The sequence below is a fragment of the Lissotriton vulgaris genome, chromosome 6 (genome assembly GCF_964263255.1).
Source record: "Lissotriton vulgaris chromosome 6, aLisVul1.2, whole genome shotgun sequence".
NCBI classification, from domain to species: domain Eukaryota; kingdom Metazoa; phylum Chordata; class Amphibia; order Caudata; family Salamandridae; genus Lissotriton; species Lissotriton vulgaris.
Window position 1 is genome coordinate 1,538,974,809 of NC_141694.1, and position 8,063 is coordinate 1,538,982,871.

Here is an 8,063-nt window from a genome sequence, read left to right on the forward strand (position 1 = left end):
GATAACCTAGAGATGTAGAGGTAGGAGGTAAAGATCTCCAGGCCACCGGACCAGCTCCCTGGCCATCTAGATAAATCTGAAGGTTTATATTATAATTAATGGCTTTCGCTCTCCCTCGCCCGACTTGCTTGCTTGCCTGTTCCTCGGATAGAAAAGGCAGGAGGAACAGCATCAACACAGAATTAGAGCCTCTATACATCCAGATTTCGATGAGTACTAAAAGAGCATGCTGTGCAATTAGAATCATGTCTTAGAAAAATTGCCTTTTTTTTGGATCTATATTTAAGACCTTAGTTTAGAAGAATCTACTGGGGCTGGTCCTGGTGGATGTCCGGGGCCTCAAGAAAAGCTGTGGATGGTAAAGTGGTCAGAGAAGTCAAACAGTCAAAGTTCATATTTTTTAGTTAGCTATTTTAAAAAGCAAATCTGTCACAAACAGAACATTAAACAAAGAAAAATAATATGTTCTTTTTCCTTCTATGAAGAATGGCTATAAGCTTAAGTTGATGGCCTGACCACAACCTTTCTACTTTTCTCTTTGCTTGAGCATCTGCACCTCATCTGCTAGACAGGAAAAAGGTCTATAGATTTTTGATCTGCACGTGTCTGGATAGTAAGAGTTCATCAACAGTGAGTGCTCCAGGAGACAGTGGTTGTGCCGGGTATTTTAGTTCTTTTTATAAGGTGAATATTGCAGTGGAACTTGGGACATGAGATATATATATATATATATCCATCCATCCTACTGGCAGTCGCCAGTAGGTAGTTATAGTTAGGACCTTGTTTCTATTAAAATAGCAATTTTTCTGTTCCCAATAACTTTGGCGCCGGTTGACGAATCTTCGTGAATTTTTCAAAACTAGTGGGGCGTTCCGGTTAGCTCCTATCTTGAATGTTTCGGGGTGATTCAGCAAGAGGGGTCTGAGGAAAAAAGGGGGTTCCCAAAACGTGTTTTCTCCATATCTGAAAGAAACAGGTTAGTATTAGATTCCTTACCTTAGAATATCCCCAGGCAACAGTCTGGATCCGGAAATTCTTGCGTAGCAGTACCCCTGCGCGTTGGTAGGAGTCGTCTCCGGCTCCGTGTCCGTCGTTGGCGCCGGGATGACGTCACCGGAGTACTTAGACTCCGCCCTCACGCTCTGACGTCAGTTCTTCATTTTTCCGCGCCAGCAAGCGCAGGTCCGGAGAAAGTGGTACCCTTTAGTCACTTTTTGACTAAGCTTACGGGAGCGGTCCCGTAAGCGCCTCGAGCTCCGGCAGTCTGCCCACGCCGCTCGATGTCCCGGTCCGAAAGGAGGTCGAGGGACCGGTCGCAGGGCCGGAGTCATCACAGTTCGGCGTGTCGACACCACTCGTCGGGCTCCAACTCCTCAGGTAAGAGGCACAAGAAGTCGAAGAGGCGATATCGCTCTTCTGACTCCCCCCTCCCCCCCCCCCCCGACGCTCGTGCGATGCGGCCGGGGGTTCGGGTGACACTGCCCACGCGGAGCCGCAGGTGTCGCGGCTTGCTCCATACCCGCCGGTCCCTGTGCAGAACGCGACGCCGGAGGAGATAGATGCCTTCCTCATGGCCATGAGGTCGCTCACTCCTCCGTCGTGTTCCGCGGCGCCTTTGTGCCTCGTGGCCCCGGCTGGGAGCCCAAGCAGGCCGGCGCCGTCTGGTGCTTCGGCCCCAGCGCCATCGCCGACTTTGGTCCCGGCGCCGCAAGCCCCACCGGATCTGGGTCGCCGCTGGCCGACCTTACGACCCCGCCGGCGTCGACCCCTAGGGTGTCACCCCCGGCGCCGTCCCTGCACGACGCCGTCCCTGGTCCACCCCTCGGTCTGGATCCGACGCCGGAGCGTCGTCGCTCGATGCTGAATTCTTCCAGGATCTGGGTCCATCCTTTACCCCTGAATACCAGGAGATGGACAACGAGGGAGGCTGGGAGGGGTCTGAGGACCCTCTGCCACGTGAGTGTTAGTCATTTCAGGACTGGACATAGGAACTAGGGGAAGCTAGTGGCCTGGATACCTCCCCAGACACTGGTTTTGTCTCCCCTCCTACCATGGCTACGGAGGAAGGGCCTACTTGGTGCTGACGAGGGCGGCCAAGGCCTTGGCTCTTGAGCTCCCCGTCACAGCGATGAGGTCTAACATCCTCACAGAGGTCCTTAAACCGCAGGTAAGTTCCCCAGAGCCTCTACTGCCATTTAATGAGGCTCTCACGGACGTCCTGTTGGGCACTTGATCCAGGCCCACTACAGGTCCCCCTGTAGATAGGAACGTCGCTAGGCGCCACCGCCCTGCTCCGTGCGACCCTAGTTTCCTGTCCACCCACCCCACCCGAGAGCCTGGTTATCCAGGCCTCTACTTCCCAATCCGCATTCCCGACTGCACCTCCGGATCGGGAATCCAAGAGGTATGAGCAATTGGGCAAGAAGATGTTCTCCTCCCTTAGGGCCAGATGCAGGAGCCCTAATGCCGGTCGGTAACGGTGGAATTCGGCCGTTACCGACCGGTATTAGGGTTTTCAGATGTAGGGGGCCTATATTTTACCGATTCTGTAAATTTACCGAATCAGTAAATTTACAGAATCGGTAAAATACCGAATCGGTATATTTACTGATTCGGTAAATCCACATGTAGGTGGCACTCCTCAGAGTGCCACAGGCCCTTAAGAGTCGGTATTTTACCACCCAATCCTATTGGGTGGAAAAATACCGAATTCAGGTGTGCATGCACATCTGTGCATGCACACCTGTGCAGTGTGACACACAGACCTGCCCTTAGGGCATGTCTGTGTGCCACATGGCACACAAGTCCGGAATTGGGGTGCTAGAGGGTGTCAAAGTGACACCCCCTGCACCCTTGCAGGATTCGGTATTTACCGATTCGGTAAATACCGAATCGGTATTGCCCATTGATTCCTATGGGCTTCATGGCCCATAGGAATCAATGGGCAATACCGATTCGGCATTTACCGAATCGGTAAATATCGAATCCTACCGATTCGGTAATTCTTCAATTCGAATTACCTACATCTCCCCCCTTCCTATTTACAGACTCTTAAATACCGAATCGGTAAAATTCGGTATTTAAGAGTCGGTAAATAGGAATTACCTACATCTGGCCCTTAGTTTGGGGTTGTGGTCAGTCAACACTGCGTGCCTCTTGGGCCGTTACACCGACTCCCTGTGATACGGTTGCAGCCGTGCTGCCTGAGTGCCTGGAGGGAGCCCGGGTGAAGCTCGTTCAAGCTCTAGCAGTGGGACGAGACGCAGCACGGTATTCCATATGATATGGGCTCGATACCACAGACTCGCTGAGAAGAGCGATTTCCACGTCTGTGGCGGTTCGCCGCCACGCCTGGTTGAGTTCCGCCAACCTTTCGGCCGATGTCCAGAACACCCTTATGGACATGCCATTCGATGGCAGCCCCCTCTTCAGTGGCAAGGCAGATAGTGCACTGGAACGCTTTAAGGACTCCAGGGCTACGGCCAAGTCCTTTGGCCTGTCAGCCCTGTGCCAGCAATCTTCTGCCCAGCACTCCTTTCATTGATACGGAAGGGGCGCCCCCACACATTCTGCCAGCCATGGGCCGCAGAATAACACTCAGCGCGGCGGCGGGCGTGGTTACCTTTGCGCCGGTAACACGGGACAACGGCGCGGCCGGTCCACATCTACCCCAGCAGCATCTGCCTCAAAGCCCTCCTAGTCCGAGCTTTCAGGCCCATTTGACGCCAGTGGGGGGCAGTGTTCGCCATCACCTCCTCCACTGGCGCTCCATCACATCGGACAGGTGGATGCTGCAAATCGTTCAAAGGGGCTACTCCCTCCCCTTCGAGGCGACCCCTCCAGCCATGCCACCGCAGTACCACTGCGTGTGAGGGGGAAACATCTAAACAACGAAGATCAAAAAACGACTTACCTGAACAACGAAGTCTGAACAACGAAGAATCACATACCACGAAGTCCAGAACCACGACTATGCGGAACAACGACTTAAAACATTTAAAATGTTCAGAATGAAATTACCTTTTAAAGCCAGTAGGTGGCACTGTTGGTTAGCATTTCACTGTGGTAAAGCCTTTCTCATCTCAACGCGAGTAAAAACTCTATGGCTGACACATTTGAAATGGCATCAAGGAAAAGCAAGCATGGAATTCTCTAACATTAAAAGGTAGGTCATTTGTTTGAATAAATGATTTTTAAAATACTTATAATTAATTATAAGAGTATTATTTATAAAAAGAGATGTTTAACATTTGTATTTAATTTGAAGAAAAAACACTTTAACATATAAACATGCTAATAAGGGATTATTGGGTGTGTGGGGGGTTTTCCCCCCCACAAATAATGACTAATTAAAGGAATTTCGTTGTACAGGAAGTCGTTGAAAAAAAAGTTATTGTAAAGAAAAGATCGTTGTTTAAAATTTAGTGGTTTAGGAGGTCGTGGTTCAGGCAGTCGTGGTTCAGGAAGTAGTTATTCAATCATACAACCGTGTGGGGGGATCACTTGCAACTTCTGCGAGAGGAAGTTACGGTCCTCTTGGCCATCGAGCGCGTTCCTGGGCCAGAAGTAGGGTGTGGTTGTTACTCCCACTAATTTCTGGTTCCCAAGAAGGGCAAAGGGGGCCTACGCCCTATCTTGGACCTGAGGAACGTCAACGGCTTCCTCCGGAAGGAGAAGTTCAAGATGCTGACTTTGGCTCAGGTCTAAGCTGACCTAGACCTTGGAGACTGGATGGTAGCGTTGGACTTGCAGTACGCCTATTTCCAAATTCCCGTCGTGCCGACACACGAGCACTTTCAGTTTACCATGTTCCCCTTTGTCCTTACCAGCGCCCCACGGGTGTTCACGAAAGTGATGGCGGTGGTCGCAGCTCATCTGCGCAGTTTAGGGGTTTCAGTCTTCCCCTACCTCGACAACTGGTTGTTGAAGGCAGGCTTGCCCCAGACAGTCTTCAGCCACCTCCAGACTACGGCCGACCTGCACCTGCTGGGGTTCTCCATCAATGTGCTGAAGTCGCATCTGTGTCCCTCTCAGAAGCTCGTCTTCATCTGAGTGGTTCTAGACTTGGCGCGGTTTTGGGTTTATCCTCCCAACAGTGGGTTCTGGATATTCAGGCTCTGATTCCAATCTTTCAGCCGTTATCCCGAGTCTCGGTCAGGTTGACGCTGCGGCTTCTGGCCTCTTGCATCCTTCGGGTGCATCACGCCAGGTGGCGGATGCGGGCTCTGCAGTGGGACCTGAAGTTTCAGTGGGCCCAGCATCAGGGCAACTTGTCCTACCATATCTTGCCCTCCGAGGGCACTGCAAGACAGTTGCAGTGGTGGCTCACGGACCGCGATTGGGTCAGAGGCAGATCCCTCTCCCTACCTCAACCGGAGCACGTAGTTGTGACGGACGTGTCCCACCAGGGCTGGGGAGGCAACATGGGAGAGGCGAAGATCAGAGACATTTGGTCTCAGGCGAAGTCCAGGCTCCACATCAACCTTCTGCAGCTGTGGGCGATCCGGCTTGCACTGAAGGCATTCCTCCCCTCTGTCCGGGGGAGTGTAGTGCAGGTGTTCACGGACAACACCACCGCCATGCGGTACTCCAACAAACAGGGTGGGGTGGGGTCGTGGACCCTATGCCAGTAGGCTCTGCGCCTCGGGCAGTGGCTGGAACATCAGGGTGTGACCCTAGTGGTTCAACACCTGGCAGGTTCCCTGAATGCCAGGTCGGACAAACTCAGCCATCGGTGCATGATGGATCACGAATGGCGTCTGAACTCGGACGTGGCACAGGGTCTCTTTCAGCAGTGGGGAGAACCTCGGTTAAATCTATTCGCCACAGAAGAGAACGCGCAATGTCATCAGTTATGCGCGTTGGAATTTCCAAGGCGGCACTCGCTCGGAGACGCTTTTCGACGCGAGTGGAGTTGCGGTCTGTTGTACGCCTTTCCACCAATACCACTTCTGCCCAGAGTGCTGAAGAAGATCAGGTACGACCGGGCCAAGTCATCCTTGTGGCTCCGGACTGGGCACGAAGATACTGGTATCCCGAGCTACTCAGCATGTCAGTTGATCCCCCGATTCGTCTGCCTCTTCAGGAGGACCTTCTGTCAAAGCAGCAGGGGACGGTCCTCCACCTGAACCTGTCCAGCCTCCACCTCCATGCGTGGAGATTGAGAGGCGACAGTTTACGCCATTTGACTTGCCTCCTGAAGACTGTGATGTTATTCTGGCAGCCAGGCGTCCCTCCACAAAATCGGTATACGCCTGCAGGTGGAACAAATTTGTGGCATGATACACAGCAAAGGCTGTGGATCCACTCTCTGCCCCTCTTTCTGAGGTTCTCCTCTTTCTTCTTTCTCTTGCCCAGCAGGGCTCTGCTCTGGGCACTATCAAGGGCTACTTCTCTGCCATTTCCGCCTTCTTAAGGCTCCCTGATCAGCCCTCTTTGTTCAAGTCCCCAGTTGTAAATAGGTGCTTGAAGGGCATCACTCATATGTTCCCCCCCTGTTCCTTTCGTGATACCTCATTGGAACTTGAACCTTGTTTTGACTTATCTGGTGTGCGCTCCTTTCGAGCCACTTCAGAACTGTCCTCTTCGTCTTCTTACCCTTAAGACTGCATTCCTGGTTACCATCACTTCTGCCAGGAGAGTGAGTGAGCTCCAGGCCCTTTCTTAACAACCCCCTTTCCTTTCTATTCATCCGGACTAAGTTGTGTTGCGGACGTGACCCTCTTTCCTGCCCAAGGTAGTCACAGCCTTCCACATCGGGCAGTCCATCACCTTGCCCACTTTCTTTCCGCCTCCGCATCCCTCGAAAGAGGAAGAGAGGCTCCACCGTCTGGACCCAAAACGTGCGCTCTCATACTATCTGGATCGCACACGCCAGTTCCGGGTGGATGACCATCTCTTTGTTGGTTACGTGGGCGCTAAGAAGGGACGGGCGATGCACAAACGAACCATTTCCCGATGGGTCGTCTTGTGCATCAAGGCTTGTTATTCACTGGCTAAAAAGGAGCCATTCCACACGGGCCACGGCGGCTACTACTGCTGGGTGAGGGAGGCCCCTTGAAGGACATCTGTCAGGCCGCTACATGGGCCTCCCTGCACACGTTTGCTAGACACTACTGCCTGGACAGCCAAGTCCGGAGAGATGGCTTTTTCGGCCATTCCGTTCTCCAGGACTTTCTGGTGTGATCATTGGGGGCATGTAAAAAAAACGTGTGGGGGGGGCTCAATCCCCCGCCCCCCCCCACACTGTCCCGGGGACCGCCACCCCCGGGGCTTGGCACAAATAATTGCGGGTCCCCCTGCTGCCCTGGGGACCGCCACCCCCGGGGCTTTATTTTATTTATGTGTGGGGGCCTCTAAGCCCCGGGGACCGCCACCCCCTGGGGCTTTCATTAATACATTTGTGGGGGCACACAGTGCCCCCAGGGACCGCCACCGCCCGGGCAGCTGAGGAATTAATTCACCTACAAACCTGAGGGTCCCTGGGGGCTAACTAGCCCACCAGGTACCTCCAGTAGGCGCCACAGGGCTGTGTTGCAGAGAGGTGGTCTGAGGCCATGCCCCTTTCTACACCTCTTATTTTTTCAATAATACCTGTGTGGGGGGCTGGAGCCCCCCCCCACTCCCCGGGGACCGCCACCTCCCCGGGTTTCTAATTATTCAAATGTGTGGGTCCGTGACCGACCCAAAGCCCCGGGGACCACCACTTCCCCGGGGCTTTGCCAATGGTTGGAGGGTGGCCGCACGGCCCCCCTTCATGGAGCCAGTGATGACCCTAGGGACTGCCACCCCCCAGGGCCGGCTCCTGAAGTGTCCCGGATCGCCCACTCCCGGGACACTGCTGTTTGCAATGACAGGGCGGGAGCCCCGCGGCTCCCACCCTGTCACTGCAAACTGCTTTGCTTCATTGAAGCGAGAGCAGGGAAACCTGTTTTCGCTTCAATGAAGCAAAGCAGAATTGCTTTTCCACACGGGGAGCTGCATGTCAGCAGCTCCCCATGTGGAAAAGCAATGCCGGCTCCCGCAGGACCCGGGGAGCCAGCGGGACCGTGGGGGCATTGGGG